The sequence below is a fragment of the Nelumbo lutea genome, chromosome 1 (genome assembly GCF_056320005.1).
Source record: "Nelumbo lutea isolate HS-2025 chromosome 1, American lotus-T2T, whole genome shotgun sequence".
In the NCBI taxonomy this organism is placed as follows: Eukaryota; Viridiplantae; Streptophyta; class Magnoliopsida; order Proteales; family Nelumbonaceae; genus Nelumbo; species Nelumbo lutea.
This window is the reverse complement of record NC_142684.1, coordinates 183495627-183515007: the sequence shown is the minus strand read 5'-3', so window position 1 is coordinate 183515007 and position 19381 is coordinate 183495627. Positions and strand designations below refer to the sequence as shown.

Genomic DNA, 19381 nt, shown 5'->3' with positions numbered 1-19381 from the left:
GGAATTCCCAACAAGATTAGAGTAGATTGGACGTCAACTTTATAGCGACTTTATTTTTCGTTTAGTAAACCTTCCTTTTTAATAAAAAATCATATGTATTAAAATTTTAGATTATGTTTTTATTTGATTTAAGAGACTTATCATATTTTAGAACAATGAGCCCACACTATTTATTATTTTATTTGAGATTCACAACTGATAAATTAGATTTAAGTTTTTTATTTAATTTAAAAAATCAAATCAGGTTTAATGTGTAATCAACATCCTGTTTTTAAAAGACCAACACCATATAAATTATTTATAATGACTCTTTCTTTAAGGTAGTCTCATATATTATTTAATATATTCATATAATTAATTATTTTCTAAATGTTTAATCATTTTTATTTTATCAATGTATTAATTTTTAATCAATTTATATAATATTTATTCATGTTTTATTATTTAACCATTTCATTAATTATTCATGATAGTAAAACAGTTAACAAGGGCGGGGGTGTAACCAATTGAAGCACTAAGCCTTGCTTTGATCAGTGTTTCATCGGGAGTGTTGTAAAAAACTTTTCTATACTTAGAATTAATTTACACGAAAATAGCTTCTATAGTTTCTGGAACCGAAAACCAAGGTATTAAAACGTATATAGAAAACATACCTTTTCCCTATTTCTTACACAACCTTCAATGATGACCAACTATGCTTGAATTCGATGAAACTAATCCAAACCTTATCTAATGATTGATAGGGATTTTGATTAATAATGTCTGAATACCAATAAAAAGAAAAAAAAAATGAAATGAGAAGGAAACTGTTGGATTTTGATTTATATAGAAAAGACAGTTGTGTAGAAATCTGGTATAGATAATTCAATACATTTGAAAAGGACCTACCTTGTTCTTGATAGAACCTCCAATGAATGTCAATTTGCTTTGATTCAATGCACGATATTTGTGAGTTGAAAGAAACAAAGATTAATGCGTAAGAAAGATGAAAAACGGTTTCATTGGGAGAGGGAAGATTAAAAGTTGGGCGGCGATTTTTGGCATATGGAACGACGCTTTACTTTTTAACCGGATTTGAATCGGTCTAAAAGCATCACATTCTGCTAGACAAATCAACAAAACCCAAAGCGGAAATGCTAAAACTTAAAAGTTCCCGCATTCCTTCTGTTACTTCTTGCGTTCGACAGGATAGTAGCAAAAACCCTTTTTGATCGAGAGAAATGCAATAGGTTGCTTGAGAACAAGAGAAAGGTAGTTCCATTCCATCTATTCAACTAAGGACACGACGAGATCGATCGGTGGCTCCATTCCATCGTTGCTTGATAGAGGATGCGAAGATCTATCTCTCCCTCCCTTAAAATCTTCTTCTTCTTTACTTTTTTTGTGGTTGATTCATTTGTGTTTTCTCCCATTTTAGGGCATAAATCGCTGAATGGCAATAGACATAGGTACCTATGGTTTCAAACTAACATTTCGAAGCTGAATCGTTGCTGGTTGAATGAACAAAGTCATATGAGACGGAGGTATGAGTACGAAATCCAGTTCTGAGATACTCTTGGTTTTCAACCTGGTTACCCCTTGGACAAAGGAATTATTTCTCTAATTACATCACTGTACCATACCATTGGGTCTTCCAAGTTGTTGCAACATAGCTGGTTTGGTTGTTAAAAGTAAGCTCCTAACTTAAATTTAAATGTGTGGCCCTCTTTGTTGGCTTGACAGTATAGCTTGAACATTACAACTTCTGTGAGAAAAATCTTGGTTAAGAACCAATTTTGTTAACATCCTGTTTTAATCCATTTTAGTAGGTTGTTGTTGGCTTAATATTTCATGTCTATTTTGATCAGTGTAAACCTTTAACAATATGAATGGTGTAGGTACGTACCACTCACTCACACCCTTAGAGAACACCCAAACATTAGGATTAACATCACTGAAGCACATGCAAGTAGTTCATAATCAACCCCCATGCTGTGATGAACCCACAACACACCATCACCCCTATGATGAACTCGCAATACATATCGCAAAACCATGATAAACCCGCGATTCATCGAGTCTAGTCAGCGCTTGAACCTAAAGAAACCACGACCGAGCCCATCCGAGGTTCCCAGGCCCACTTGAATGTGCGGTGAAGCTATGCCTACTAAGGTGTGCGATGAACCCGCAGCCCACGAACTTGCTCGCGACGACGAGACAAAAGGGATGTTGGCCAAACCCATGATGAGGCCCGTGCATACCCGGAGGCATGTGGAACCCACACAGCAAAGGACATAACAAGCCCCCACATGGAACCAGTGAAGCACCACCCGCCAAACAAGGACGTCATCGATGCCACATAGGATTAGTGATAGTGTGCAAAAGGGACTAGTGCATGTGACTAATGAGGGGTCTTAAGGATAAAGAAAATCAATCATTGAAAATATCCTCATAAGAAACGTGGCAAAACCCTAGTAGTGCATCCAATAATTGATAGTGAATCAAATATTCCCTTTCCCGATACGAATACGAAGCAAATATCCCCATCTCTTACCTTATAGGATCTCGGGATCTCCTCCATAAATAAAGGGGATCGAATCCTAAGCATCAACCACATAGTACTCTCGAGTATGCCCTAACTCTCCCATTCTACATCCTTGGCCTAAGACCCTCACTCCCCTACTCATGAGACCTTTCTCTGTCTTTCAAAGAGACTGCTCCCCAACCTAGCCTTACTCAGTCTATAAATGGATCATTGTTGGATCTCTTGCTTTGGAATTTGGGTTTGCATTGGATTAACTCTTGTTTAATACTTGATTCCACTTATCATTTCTTATAGTATGACCTACATGCTAGGGATTCATTCCACGGACGTTTTTATTAGGACTGATTGTTGTTAAATTCTTGGAGTTAGGTTGGTTTTACTTTTTTGTTTTCTCCCTTTTTCTTTTCAATTATCTATTCATGTAAAAGTTTTTTTTTTTTTTTTTTTGAGTTTTTGATTGGAATAAATTGTTGTTGACTCCTAACTTATGCATCTTAGGATCCATGCAATAATTGGGGTTAGGTATCAAATTGTGACTTATATTTTGATTCTTAAAGTGGGTTGGGAGGCTTTCTTGCATTACAACCTCAGATTAGTGTTTGGATTTTTAATCTTGAGTAGTAATTTCAAAAACAATGATAATGGTAAATTTCTTAACTTTGTATTTGCAGTACAGAGTGGGACTTTTCCCTCAGCTTTAGAAACAAGTAGGCTTCCCCGCTACATACAAACAGGGTAACATGTTCTAAGATTCGGGTAGTTCTAGTTGATTGGCACTTTGCTTAACTTCTTCACCCAAACAAGCCAATCAGCTCTCGATATTTGGGACGGATTGATACTAGGCCCGTGAGTTTGTTTGGAATATGAATTAAGGTTTCATAGTTATTTTTTTTACACCCATTTTTGGCACTTAGTTCTGACTTAAAGCTAGAATTTGACAAGTGTTTTGAGAGGAGCTTTGTAAAATGAAAATCTATTGGCTTCCCAAATCAGGTGTGAGCTTTGGCTCTAGGATGATGGTAGATCATGTTGCTCCTGTCCCCATTTCAGATCTAGAGCCAAAATTTGCAAATGAATTTTGAACTCATGGCCCTTCAGTCTTTCGTTGCTGTTGTCTCTCCTAGATCAAGTTAAACAGTGTATTCAAATAAATTACAGTTATTGCTTTACTAACTCTCCCAATGAGATCTCAGCTGTATGTAGAAAATGCACACCTACTTAAGAAGAAATGCTCAGATCTGGTTTGGCCAATTTTAGTCTCAGCCGACCTCTCTTTAAGTTTTGCTTTATATGAATAAAGTGGTGACGGCTCTGGTCTATCCTGTTTTGGGTCTACATAGGCCTGAATAAGCTAATCTTAGTCCTAGGTTGTATTTTTCCTTTACCTGGTATAATATTCAGTTTATTACTTTTGGGTGAATTTAAACATGGATAGATTTGTGATCACTTTAGTTTACTGTTTGCTCATATCTGATTGATCTTGTACTACTTTCAGTTAACCATTTTTGGTTTCACATGAATAATCCTAGCTTTCTTAGAAATGAATTTCTTTAGATCTATTATGTCTTCTCTAGGTTATTTAGGACCTTAGCTATGAACAACCCCCTATTGGCTTCAGTCTTGGCCGTTCGGGTGTTTATTATCTCCAGTCCCCAACTCTGTAAAGACTTAAAGAACTTCTCGTAATGCGTAGTTTAGAATTGTTGGTAGTAACTTCACTATCTGGGCTCATATGGGTGTAAGTGACAACATATTAAGTCTCATTAATCATTTCAAAATATTGTTATGGTTCATTTCTCGACAAGCTTTAATTCAATTTATTTTGTTTGGGTGTATAGCACTTCCTGCTAACTTTAGCCTCACATGTCTCTACGTGAGTTACGACATTGGTGGGTTCATGTAGGTCTAGGTAGGCAAGTAAAGCCAAGATTTGTTACCTTTAGGCTGTGTTTAGTTAAAGGAAAATGCAGGGAAAGAAAGGGGAAAGGTAGGAAAACCTGGTTCAGGAAGGTGCAGACAGGCCTAGGTAAGCCAGCATTAGAGGCCCAGGCTAGCTTGAAAAATTACTGTTTAGATTTTTATCATACTAATAAATCAATTTTTAATTACCAATATATCCGCAGCAGGTGAATTTCCATAAATGAATAAGAACAATTAATTAAGATCATAATTTGATGGTTCAAGAGATGAGAAATGTTAGAAAATCTTGCTTTGCTTAAGTAAGAACATGGCAATGAAAGCAGGCTTTAACCAGGCAATTTTTATCTTTTAACTACAATTAGAGAGTTCACATCTAGTTTTACTGGCATGTTCAAGATAATGTGTCAACTGAGTATATTTGTAGGTTCTAGCAATTGCCACCTGTTTGGAACTTAAGTGGGACAAGGATATCATGATTGATATATTTGTTAGGGAATGAAACAGGAAATTTCCTTGGGTCTATCTATGTTCTGATTATTCAACATTGTAGATGTTAATCCCATATGATCTTTTGGAAATGATATTTTTGGGTATTTTAATAACTCCATCCATTTACAAGTTAAAATTGAAGTGAAATGTTAAAGTAGTTTTGTTGTTTGTCTTATCAATCATCATCATTATTTTGATTTGCATTTTTTGAAAAGCAATGTTTTCTCAGTTTTAGTTGTTTATCTTTCTCATATTCTTTAGTTTCTAATCCTGTGAAGTCTATCATTTGATGTGGTTCAATTTTTTTTTATGCTGAAAAACATGCTTGAAAGTGGTTGTTGTTGGTGTACATTGTTTAGAGGCTAGTTCAGATTAGTTACAGTTACTATGATAATTTCTATATATGTTGTTTTATGCTTTTTCCATATTATGGGTGGCCAGGGGAAGTCCACTTCCAAACAAGTGCACCTTTATGTCTGAGACCATCAGACTATTGACATTCCAGGCAGCTAGAGCCTTTGTAAGTTAGACATGTGTAACCTAGATCTTTAAACAACTTTGCAAAGTGTGACCATACCTAAACAAAAAAGTCGCAGTCAAGAATATGAAACTTATTGATTCCTTTTAAGGGCAACAGGGGCAGCAGGAACTAGCAATGTTCATCCCTTTGTCAATCAAGTGGTCAATGGTGAGGATTCTAGTCACTGTGGCGGTCAAAAAAAGAGACTGACCTTGGTTGGGACCTTGATTTTCCCAATCCATCCCCAAAGGACAGGTTGTGAGGCAGAGTTCAACATCCTCCAATTTTTCTTTATTAAATATTATTATGCTCACTATTACATAGTATTGTTGCTTATCAAAAAAAAACTGTTAGCCATTATAGAGGGGAGTTGTAGAACAAGAGACAGTAATGGAGAACCGTTGGCAACTTCACATCATTCCAAGTTTATGGGAACTGTTGATTATATTTGGTGACTTAATTATTATCATTAGAAATATTGTTCTCTTTTTTATTAGTGGATTTGGAATTTTGTTTCTTATATATTTCTATAATTTATAGGAATTCCTGATGAAGGGTGATTTGTCCTGACCTAGCAAAAAGGGGACATGTGGATGCGACCTGATTAAGGGATGACGACTCAGCCTGGCAAGTCTAGTTTGCAACATTTGAACTCGGGTATTCAGCTACCTTGGCCCAAAACGTACCTCGGCATCGAAGCACCTCGGTATCCAATCCAGTTCGAAACTAACAAATCAAAGTATCAGCTCGGGGCTAACAACCTGAATCGCCATGTAACCGGCTCCAGAGGTCTCTCCAACAAAACCCGAATCTCTCGACATCATGATGAGCTAACAGATCCCAAGTTACTCAGGATCACGATGAGCTAACAGACCCTAACTTTTCGATCATGATAAGGACTCACCCCGGCTTCGCCAGAGTCGTAAGTGAAACGATAAGCCTTATCTACATAGTGCTCCTTCGAAAGCAGAACGAACCCTATCTCTACACCCCGGAGATCCCAGAGCTCTTTCATGAGACCCACGACTACTCTAGTATATAAAGACAAGAACCTTAAGGCAAAGGTATGCGTGATTACTCTACTCTCTAGCATTCAAGCTCTCAAACTCTTAAGCACTCAACCCGTATCTACAACATACTAACTTAAGCATCAGAGCGACCTCGTTGGGTTAGCCACCCCAGGTTCTCTGATAGATTGTTTTGCAGACCAATCCTGCTCACCGTCTACTTGGAGTTCAGATTGTCCTCCAACTAGGAGTAGTCAAATCGTGCACCATCAATTGGCGTTGTCTATGGAAAACGATCGAAAGGTCATTCCTACCTCTTTGCAACTTCAACTTCAATGGAATCCTCCAGCCACACCGGGAAAAGTGTCGAGATGAACACCACTCGGGGGCAAGCCCAGCAGCCAACCAAACTCCTACAGTGTGCATCGGACAGTTCATCATTCCACTCACAACAATTGGAGTCCCATCATTAACTGCACTACCAAGCACCGCACAGGTGAGCACCGCATAGGTGAGCGCCTCGCTTCCCCTGGTGGTAGGCGCAACTTTCTTTGAGCCCTCCGTGGTTCCTCCCGGAGTGGGGAGTTCACAGTTTTATGATCTCGTTCAGTGCATCCGGGCCATTCAGATCTAGATGCAACAAGTCCAGCAATTTCAGCAGTATCAACAATATTACCTCTATCAACAATATCAACACCAGTTCCCTCCACTGTAGCCAAATCAGCAGTCAGTTCCACCTCGGCACCCAGGGCCCCATCATGGTCAAAATCTGAATCGCCTCGGAGTTAACCAGAACATCAACAGATTCCCCCATCGGGACGAAGAGACCTCACAAGCACTGATTCCACTCAAGAGTTAGGTCTCACCCCGAGGGAGGAGAGATAGTCAACACACTCCATCAGCCTCGCAAGGAAATCTCAGGAATATGTCCAGAGATAGTCAACTGAATCCACCTCGGCACTCATAGCAAGAGAATGATGGCTCGCGAGCAGATAACTAGTTTGGAGTTCGGGGAGCGAACTCAAGACAGAAACTCTCCGTCCCCCGTGATAGTCAGCCCCAGAATCCCTTGAGAAACCAGGATCCACCTCGCAACAGGACCGTAGTCCTAGATTGAACAGAAGCCAGTAGCACCAACACCGAACCAATAAAGAAACAACAGTGAAGGCGTCGCAAGACACATCGTACCTTGGCTTAGAACAGCCTTCTAGCAAAGCCAAGCCAGTGAGAAGGGCAAACTAAAGGTAAGGAAGAAGCGAGCTCGGTTGCTACAAAAGCCGCTCCTCCACTACTTTGTAGGTCGTCTCCCCTGTCTCCCGAGCTCTTAGCGGCCCCAATGCCAAAAGACTTCAAGATGCCCCCATTAGACAAGTACGACGGGTCCTTCGATCCTAACGACCATGTGGACTCTTTCTAGTCCTAGATGCACCTAGTCAACATCCATCATCGACTTGTTATTGATCTAAAATACCTCACTAGCCCATGGCCCTTCACGTAGTGGGGAATCGACATCCTTAGCCCTTTCCTACCAGCGATAAGACAGTGGAGGTTCCTAGTCATACTAGTAGGCTACTTTACGAAGTGGGTGGAAGTCGAACCTTTGGTAGCAATCACAACCTGCAACATACAAAATTTCTTCTGAAAAAACATAGTATGTCGCTTCGGGCTACCTCGGGTACTTATCTCTGACAATGGGAAGCAATTCGAGGATATTATGTTTCAAAATAAGTGTGCCGAAATGGAAATTCAACAAAATTTCACCTTAGTGGTACACCCCCAGGCGAACGGGCAAGCAGAAGCCACTAACAAAGCGATACTTCACGAACTGAAAGCTCGCTTAGCTTGAGCCAAGGGATTATGGGTAGACGAACTGAAAGAATGGTAGGATCCATCGTATAGACACCAAAAAGGTTGCGGAATGGGTGGGCGAATTTCAAAAATTTTCCTACGTTTTTCCAACTGGGAATCATATTCCCTAAATTTAGAATACAATATTCAATGATCCTACTTGAACCAAAATCGGACCAGATCTGAACCAAAAGACAAGGGAGGAATTATACATGATCCAGAGAAGCAGTATCTCCCAAAGTTGGTGTTTACGCCCAATGAGGACACCAAGATCCGCTCCTGCTGAAAATGATACAGCAATCTGTGGAACGGAACCAACAGAGTGCATCCTACACACTGAATGCTTCACAAGAATTCTCTGGAAACACTAAGCACCAAATCTTTTCAGTTCCTTTTGCAAAATTGATATCAAGAACTGATTTCTTGATTTCTTTTCTTCAAAGATCGAATCTTTTCAGAGAATGGCGGCGGCTGGAGGAGAACTCCTGAGATGAAGATGGCGAAGATTGCTTCTCTTCTCTCTGGAGTGTATGAGATCCTATCTCAATTCGCAGTAAGTTTTCTTGCTCAAAATCCTAGGTTCGACTTCTATTAATCCTCTTTCTTCTTGATTAAGAAATCTCCTAATCGTATTAGGAGTTATCCCAATGCAAATCAGCATCTGGATAGGGGATGATCTTAATCGCATCTATAGATTATGTTAGCTTACTTCTGATCTTATCAGGAGATTACCATATTCAAATTTGATTCGAATTTGGTCTCTTGGAGTGGATTAGGTTAAAGGCCCAATCCTTTTGCTAACCTTAATCTCAGATCCGCCCCATAAGTGGGTGATCATATCAGCCTAGTCTGAAATGGGCTTTTGGCCCATTAAGTAATCAATGCTCAATTGGTTTCCAATCTGCTGCCCAGTTGGGCTTCTTTGTATGGCATGGGACCCAAGCATTGATTTACACACCAGCCACATGGGTTCGGCCCAACCTTTTATTACAAGGCCCAACCGAATTCACTGAAAGCCTAGTGAACCTCTGAGCCCATCACATGGACCCTATGGGCCCAACACTTACACTAAGTGGTCCCTGGGCCAAGCCATCTTATAAAAGCCCAGGGACTGTGGGCAGGTGCAAGATTAGCCCATTAGGTATTATCCTAAATGGCCTTACACTTAACCTCTTAGCCCATAATGATCAAGCACTGCCCGACAAGAGAGGACCTCTCCCTTAGCTGCAAGGAACATTGCTGCACTCTCCTCTCACATGGATCCTGGGAATTAAAACCATTTGCAAACATTTTGAAACCATACTTAAATATATATCATATATATATATAAATTTTGCAAAAACAAAATTCCAACAATTGAAATCAACTGTCGGCAGTTTGGTTTCCATCAGAGAGAGTGCATTCCCGATCATTACCTTTGTCTGACAAAGGGGCTGGTCCTATCACTATGATCACCCACTCAGATGAATTCTCAGACTGCCCCAACATGCCCAAGTTTTGACTCCCGCTAAGGATCTCACTGATTGGCATATCAAAGACAGCCCAATCCGACACCTAGCGAAGTATCATAATCGAGTCTAGGGGTTAGGTGTAACTTTCTAGTTTTGCCCATCTATCTCTAAGGTCCAGGGCAATACTGGAAATCTGGTCTGGTTCAAGGATTCAAGTAATCCCACACTGCACGTGCCTTGGGTCTTACCCTGGTGGCCGAGACAGGCCATCCCAACACTTGGCGACACAACAGTATCAGCCTTGGCAGGATAAATCTTCCTAGACTTATCCAATGGCTGTGAACATTTAAAACTAACACGAGTCTCATTAAGTGTCTAGTTTTAGGGTCTTACACAGAATCGTACCATACAACATGAATCAAACATGCACTTTATTTATTTACACTAAATGTCAAAAGTACATCAAATCAGATTGAAGCTAAGGGCATACAAAACTGTCTAACACAAACTACCCACTGTCATTTTGGCCTACCGAACTACCATTAAGACTATCACAGGTGAAACTTCTTTCAACCTCACTTACGGAACAGAAGCGATGATCCCAGCGGAAATCAAGCTGCCTACACGACGGTTGGAAGCTTATGACAAGGAGATGAATGATGACGAGATTCATACCAACCTAGACCTGGTAGAAGAGGCATGAGACCTAGCTTACATCCAGACTGTAGCTTACCAATAGAGAGTAGCTCGATACTATAAAGCCCGGGTCTGAAAATGACACTTCCGCGTCGGCGACTTAGTTCTTCGAAAGGTTATGGTACTTGAGCCTGGCATTGGTAAGCTCAGACCGAATTGGGAAGGCCCATACCGAGTAAGATGGGTGTTCGGGTAAGGCACGTACGAGCTCGAGACTTTGGTAAGGAAGCAGGTACCTCGAGCATGGAATATCGACAAGCTAAGAAGGTACTACTTGTGACCACCAAACTGGTAAAAAAGGATCACCAAACTAGAGAGAGGATTGCGGGTCACTCCTAGAAGCCTAAGGGTCATGGTGTCGAGCTGACATAAGACTTCAGCACTACGTTAAGTCCTAGTCGCCTCTTCGGCATAGGCAAACAAGTCCTAGTTGCCTCTTCGGCATAGGTAGACCAGTTCTCATGCCTAACCGAGTAGCCCGTGTGCAAATAGGTTGGGTATATACCCTATAGTGTCTACCCACCTCAGAATACAATGAGACAAAGTTATCCCTACTTGGAGTCCAGCTTGTTAGCTCGACAATTCGGGGTAACCTACACTTGGAAAAAAATCACTCCTATTTGGTTTAGTTTGCCAGTTCGGGAGTTATCTACACTTAGGAGAAAAAAGAAATTTTTGCACCCAAAGATTGCAAAAAAACATTTGTATTTCATTGATATGGAATTTCAGATAAAAAAAATTGTACAATAGGTTGAGCTTGGTGTATTATAGAAGGGGGTCCAAGAAAAGAGACATCTAGTTACTTCGAGGCTCCTCATCCTTATTGGAGGCTTTGGCAGGAGGATCCGTCTCCATGCGGCTCTCGTCAATACTGGTCTCCTCATCTTCATCAAGCAGGTCACCGTCACTTTCTGCTTCAGAGTCCTGATCTTGGGCAGCTTCGACGGCCATCTCCTTTGATCCTTGAAGTGGTTATGACACTGAGGTCGAGCTGGGGAAATTCATGTCGAGCCAGCCACCTACTAAGTTTGAATCCTTTGCAGTAGCTCACCACCCCTCCCACGACCATCTCCTTTTGAAACTCCACCAAGGACTTGTACTCCTCGACAACCTTAGCCTTAGCCTCCTCCATCGCCTAAAGAAGTAGCTCGGTTCATTCCTTGACATGAACCTCGAGGTTCTCCACCTCCCTCTTCTAATGTTGCATCATGCTCCTTGAGCTCCTTCTTCTCTGACATCAGCAAAGTGAATAGCTCCTTCTTAGCCTGTGCATCGTTCTTCAGCTAGTTATTCTTGTTGCAAGCTAAGTTCAATTAGGCGTGAGCTTTCTGGGAAGACTCCTCAGCTCCGAGGGCCTGCTTCAAGTTTACCTCAGACTAATAACCTAAGGCGTGGATAGTGGAATTCACCTGCCAAGAGAAGAAAACAAGCGTCAGTATACAAAAATCCAAGTACAAGACAGATTGAAGAGACAAGTATGAGAACTTACCACCATGCAGTAGTAGCCGCTCGAGCTCTGAGCTGTTTAACTGGTAATTCAGCCCAACTAGCGACCTCCTCAGCAAATACCGCACCCTTGCTCTTGAGAAGGCTGAATTTCAGAGTCAAAATACTCCGAACTGCATTGTCACTACCCGAAGAAGCGATAGCTGTCGGGACAGGCTCTGAAGACGTAGCCTTCTCGGGCACGCGGGGTGGGGAGGGCTTGACCGAGTCCTCTTGGACCAGATCTATCACAGGAGGTTGATCGGCAGTTGACGGCTGCTCAGGCTTAGGAATGATGATTGGTGGGTGCTCAACGCGAGCCTTTTTGGTGGCTCTCTTCTTCTTCCTCTTCTTCATGCTCCCGAAGAGTTCATTGGCGGGGATGTCCATGATAGTTGCGACAAAAGATGAGTTGTCAGATACAGTACCGAAGTAAAACTGATAGGGAAAGTACATCAAACAGCAACCTACCAGGACTCAGATCGGCCTGCACAAGCTTCTCCTCAGTCACGAAGTCTTTGAACTTTAGGCCGAGCTCCACCCAAGATCGGACCACCTCCCTTGTCTTCAGGTCCAACCTAACACCGGGGTCCTGGATGGCTGCCCTCCAATGAGTCAGGAAAGGCCACCCCTCAGTGTTGCGAACCATGAAATAACGCATCTTCTAGGTCGGGACCTTGTTAGGGAGCTTGTGCAAAAGTTTAAAACCGGGACGAGGTGGCAGATAGTAAGTTCGTTTATGCTCGAACAAAACACAAGATGAATTCTTCTTTATGGAAAGAATAGAAGAAAAAATATTGAGGTCAAGGGGAAGATTGTAATCGTAGAAAAGTGAAATGGTCCCTACGACATTGCGGATAGAGTTCAGGTGTAACTGATCTATGGTGATGTTGAAAAATTTTACGATCTCGACTATGAGAGGGTGAAGTGGAAGGCAAAGACCAGCTGCGAGCTACTCCTCGAAGATCATGATCTCGTCGTGACCGTGATCCCAAGGGAAGTTACCTAAGGGGACGCTATACACAAAGTTGTTGGGAAGTCTGTACCAAGCTACTAGGGTTAGGAGCCCGTCCGCCGTCATTGTCGATGGGCCGAAGTTATCTGGCAGTCGACCTCGATGTGAGGTGGAAGCCAAGTTACCTGAGGCCTCTCGCTCCCACCGAGGTGAGTTCACCTCAGGAGGACTGTGGACCGCATTCTGGCCAGAAGTAATCTCCTCGGTAGGACAAGGATCCACGGTTTAAGCCGAGGTACCCACCTCGGCTCCAGTGGATTCATTGCTCTTGTCTAAGAGACTGTCAAAACTAAAGCTAGACGTGCTAAAAAGAAACAAAATCGAAAAGAAAAAGCAAAGGAAGACTCACCAAAAGGAAAACCGAAGAAAGGAAAGCAACCTCGGAAAGACTTGAACGCGAGCTCAAAGATTGTGGATTTGCGGACTTGTGGCAAGGAAAATGAGCCCCTTGGCCCCTATTTATAGCCAGTGTATCTGGGGATCAACAGTCGAGATCAACACAATCCAATGGCTCCTAGGAAAACTGATTGCATGACCCTCGAGGTTGAAATCGATTTAGCGCATGTTTTGACGTCTGCGGAGTTTATAAAATGGTGTGACATCCACGTGTAACTTAGATGCAACCTGGGTTATTCCTGGTTGAGCCGAGCGATCGAACAGGTCCAACCAACGATTCGCTCGTCAAAGCACCTAGACCTCACGCCAAATTCACCTGGACTCGTCATGAACTCCCCGCACCAGGTTGAGACCTCTGACTCTGGGAGTGGGGGCACAATTGATGAAGGGTGATTTGGCCCGACCTAATGAAAAGGGGACACGTGGACTTAACCTGATTAAGGGATGATAGCTCAGCCTGGCAAGCCTAGTTCGCAACATTTGAGCTCGGGTATTCAGCCACCTCGACGTCGAGGCACCTCGGTATCCAATTCAGTTCGAAACTAACAAATCAAAGTATCATCTCGGGGCTAACAACCCGAATTACCACGTAACCAACTCCAGAGGTCTCTCCAATAGGACCCAAATCTCTCGAGATCACGATGAGCTAATGGATCCCAAGTTACTTGGGATCACGATGAGCTAGCAGACCCCAACTTTTTCGAGATCATGATAAGGACTTATCCCAGCTCTACCAGAGTCGAAAGTGAAACGATAAGCCTTATCGACGTAATGCTCCTTCGGAAGAGGAACAAACCCTATCTCCATAACCCGGAGATCTTGGAGCTCTTTCGTGAGACCCACAACTACTCCAGTATATAAAAACGAGAACCTCAAGGCAAAGGTATGCATGATTACTCTACACTAGCTCTCAAGCTCTCAAGCACCTGGCTCGTATCTACAGCATACTAACTTAAGCATCGGAGCGACCTTGCTGGGTTAACCACCCTAGATTCTTTGATAGATTGTTTTGTAGACCAATCCAACTCACCATCTTCCTAGAGTCCGGATCATCTTTCAGCTAGAAATAGTCAAATCGTGCACCAACAATTCCCAAGAACTCATTCCGGTAGGAGTTGTTGAAAGCTTACGAGTCAATATTTTTTCAGAGAAACTGGAGGGCTCGCAAATGAGACACTTTTTCTCTAGGCTTTGTAATTTGTAGCTCAATTGAACAATGATACAAAGTGTTTATTGAGTTATATGAAAGGGACATATGTCTTGCTTTAGGTATCCAAATTCTACTAAATGCTCATGGGCATATTTAAAGAAACATATTTATTCTTTTTTGATAAAAGACCCATATGGAGGATTAAGGTTTAATAAGAATCTCAACCTTAGAAGTTTATTAAGAGGCCTTGAAAGCATCCAATAAAATTTAGGCTCATTGTCCTTACTAGAGTAGGAATTTTATCCAAGTCAGATACCTATAGTTAGAGTATGATGCTTGCATCCCCGGTTTTTCTTCCAATTTATTTGATTAATTGTTGCTATAGCTTTCTTCCTCTTCATTGATTCAGATTGCAGGCATATACATAATTTGCTTCCAACTTCCAATTCAATTTTAGCGGCATTTTTTGTTGCTTTAATACGATGCTCCTTTTTGCTAAAGATTGGTTTTATTATTCCTGCTGACAACTTCTCCAAAAAAGATTTTGCTGACGTGCTACTAGCATGCTGGGATTTATGTTTTAAATTGGTAGAAGAAGCTCGAAAATTTGATTCAAAGGTTAGTTGTTTCCAATAGTTTATGTTAATGTTCATAAGTAGATTGGAATGTTTCCTAAACCCAAAGCTGAGTTAAAACAGTAGAAACTTTAAAATGCTTTGATAACTTCTTTCCTAATTGCAATATTAACACGCTTTGATCACACCATCACGTTTGTATGTTTGATTTCCTTAGATGGAGTTGTGAACATGAGCCAACTTCCATCTCAGATGGTCTTAACAAAACTATGAAGCCCAAATATATCCTTGATAGGCATGAGATACTCCTTAACAACATTGAAACTGTCAACTATCAATGTAGATGACATGATTAATAATTTGAAAATTTTGTTCTTGTAAAGGCAACAAATATGTGTTGTGTGCATTATCCATGTGAACTTTTTGTATGAAAAAAGCCTTTGGAGTACGGTTGTGCAATGCCTGGACTTGTCTTTTTAATAGAGGAAAAATTTAAGGAACTCTTGGATTCTTTGCCTTACAGACTTGAAGGGAGCCATGGAAAGAGACACTATGGGGACAAAGTTGGAGATGTATTTTCATGGTTACTTTTTTTATTTTTAGACTTCGTTCGCTTTTCGGTAAGTTATTTATCTGGGTAAATGCAGTTATCTGGGTAAATTTTTCCTGTGAAATACTTACCTGGGTAAGTGCATTTACCCATGTTCTTTTATTTGTCACGTAAATAAGGCAATTGCCATTTTAGTCATAAAAATCTATTATTAAAAAGGGCATTTTTATCCCATTCGAGTATTAGAAACTTTATACCCTTTCAAAATCCGAAAAAAGAACCCCCCCTTAAGGGTAGAAATACAATAGTTTCATAAAGTTGCTTATTAGTATTTTCTTTGTAATATATGGTACAGGTGCCTTGTTATGTCACCATTACTGTAGCCTGATGCTATAAAGTGTCTCTTTAGAGTACTGGAATACATAATTTGACAATAAAATATTGAGTTTGCAGAATCTAATTTGGAGTGGTCATTGATACTTGAATGTTTTGTTGAGGTGGGCCTGGGCTCTATGTTGTTTTGGTTTGGTTTTAGTCCCTTTGTTTAGTGAGTCCTTGAATGTTTTGTGAGATGAGCCCTTAGTCTTCTGGGACCTTTGCTCGCTTTACCCTCTCCATAAAGTGAATTAAATAGGCAATAGGGACTTTGTAGACCTTAATACCCAAGTAAATGAAGCATGTGGACTAGTCGATAATTCTGCTTATTTGTAGGCAAATCTGCCAAGTGAATTTCCCTCCACCTCAAGGTTTGAGTAGCCTAATGAACATGCACATCTTTTTTTAATAAATCTTCTCCATCTTAAACTTTCAAGAAGAGACGGTAACTATGCTTGAGTGAAGTCATTATTCCTTATAGGACTTTAATAAACTGCTAATATATGCTTTAGTGATTTCTAGAAACTCATCCAATCCCATAACTTTGGATTATCGAAATAACAGATATCACAACTCAACATGATGTGGTGAGGTTAGACCCACTCCTAGTTTATTTGCAATTGCTTACTTTCAGCATACTAGATGCCTATATTCAAGAACTACCCCGATTTAATGTGTTGAAACCTCAATCCTTAACCTTAACTAAACTTCAATCTATGCTTTTCAATCCTAACCCAGCACAATTACCATATTGGGTTGGTCTATATGAGTTTAGGTTTAAATTTTATCTACAAAATTTCCAGATACATTCTTATTATTTTTTGGTTGAAAATTTATATATGCATTCTAGGAATTATTTTTTCCTTAAATATCAATCATGACCACCTCCCTCAATATCCTATTTTTATACATTTTTATTGATGTCTCATTTACTTTACATTCTCTAACAATTTATATGTTATGATTTGCAGGTTTAAGCATTATTTTAAGTAGATTTGCATTGGAAGATGTTTTCCATTATTTGAGAAATTGATGTTTTTAAGTCCTTGTACTTTCTATATGTCAATTGGATATTGTATTTAAACAATTTGTTTTGGATATTATAATAACTAATAATTAAATTGATAGATTTTTTTTTTAAATTGCAATTTTTTATTTAAATTATTTTTTATGTATCAATTGTCATCATATTTGTATTAAACATGTATTAAAGTGATGAATTGTTGGAACTAAAGTGTAGGTGCAAAAAAAAAAATGTTGGAATTAACCTAGTATAAAAAAAAAGAAATATTAAAGCCAACGGTTGCATGACCGCCAGCTTAGCCATAAAGAAGACCTAAGACAACAGTCATATAAGATCTAAACCGGCAGTTAAGACTGCCACCTAAAAGCATAAGCAAGGATTAAAGTATTGATACGATACTTCCAATATGGGGAGTATCGTATCCATATCCATGATCATGGATACAAGATACGCTATGACTGGATATGTATCCTACTAGTCATGCGTATTGGTACGATATGCCTCCGTATCAGGTTATATTGTGCCGTATTGGTGGATACAGTCTAATACACACCGATATGGAGGTGTATCCATGTCTGGTTTGGCAAAATTGCATGTTGAGTACTTTTGGATTGTTTTTCATCTTCAACACAAGTTAAAAAATAGTATTATGAAAATTTAAATAAATAATTTAAGATTTTATTTTTCCAAAAAAACTATAAAAACTAAAAATTATAAAAATAATATACTTCATCTACCTTAGATGATTTATATATTTAATTTTATGCATAATTATATGTTAAAAATGAAAACATAGTTATTATTTGAAAAAATAGTTATTATATAAAAATACTAAATAAATAAATTTTCCCAAAAAAATAATGAAAACTAAAAATTAAATATAATTTATTTTATGTACCTTAAATGATTTATTTGTTTTATTTTACAATTATGTGTAAAATAAAAACATTATATGTTAGAAATGAAAATATACTTATTATTTAAAAAAATAGTTGTTATTTAAATAAAATACTAAATTAATAAATATTCCCAAAAATTAATAAAAATTGAATATTATAATTGTAAAATTGAAAGAGTGATAGGTATTGTACAATATTTGAATGTTCTAGAGTCTCGGTAGTGTTTATTGTAATATTTCTCTTCATATAACCTATTGAAGTATGCATTTCTCATGTGTTTATTTTGATAAACCTAAGGTGGTAGTATGATAAATGTATTTATGTGATTTTGTATGCATTTTACCAGTGTATCCAAGTGTTTCCATATCTTTCATTCATATCCATGCGTTTTCAAAGTGTATCTGTATCTGTATCTATATCCAACTTATATGATACGATACTCGATACCGATACTTTGATCCTTAAGCATAAGCAATATTTTGATAAACCTAAGGTGGTAGTCATATAAGAACTAAGCCGGCGGTTCAGATTGACAGCTAAAAATGGGAGCAACATTTTGATAAACCTAAGGCGGCAGTCAAATAAGATCTAAGCCGGTGATTTAGGCCGCCACCTAAAAACACAAATTATGTTTTGACAAACCTAAGGTAGCAGTCAAAACCACAACCTTTATTAACCCTAAGCCGAAGGTTCTGACATACCGCTGCTATAGAGATTATTTAACCACTTCAAACCGGTCATCAAGGGCGGCAGTCTTTGTTATGTAAGTCGGCGATCTTGATCTAGGCCAACAATGGCCTAGGGGGCGAACTCCTAATGATCTAAGGTGGCGTCTAAAGGCCTCAGCCAGCGGTCATGCGATCGCCCCCTTAGGTCCAAAGACCTATATGTTAACATATAGGTAAAAATAAACTCTATGTTTGAATCAAGAATCAAAGTAGCGGTGTCGAGCATCATATCAAACAACTTGGATACAAATACGAATACACTTTGGAAACGCATGTATACGGACGAAAAAAATGGAAATGCTTAGATATGTTGGGGAAACACATACAAATTCCACAAATATATTAATAATACTAAATTTAAAATTAAATAGTCACAGATAATGTATAAATACAAAAGAAATGTACATTTTAATGGTATATATGATAAAATATATTACAAATAATATAGCAGGATGCATAAATATCAAACAATTTTATTGATAATGCATCAATCAAGAGTCCAAGACACATAACGTATGCACATATTATATTTTAATTATTATATCAATTATTTTTATTTTATTATTTTAAAATTTTTACATTAACAAAAATGTCAACTAAATATTAAATTCTCAAATGTAAACTAACATATCAATTAATAATTTATGAAAAATATAATTTCAATTTAAAATATATCAAATATGTTAAAGTTTCTAAGATATAATATGCAATTTTTTAATTACTAATATA

The 19381-nt window shown here is 39.1% G+C and overlaps 1 long non-coding RNA gene across 1 annotated transcript; it reads left to right on the top strand.

The window, feature by feature from the left end:
- Positions 1-1092: 1092 nt before the first annotated feature.
- Positions 1093-6517, top strand: LOC148879702 (uncharacterized). The gene is made up of 3 exons (XR_016104310.1): positions 1093-1251; positions 1418-1523; positions 5994-6517. It is a non-coding gene; the product is annotated as an uncharacterized LOC148879702 (long non-coding RNA).
- The last annotated feature ends 12864 nt before the right edge of the window (positions 6518-19381 follow it).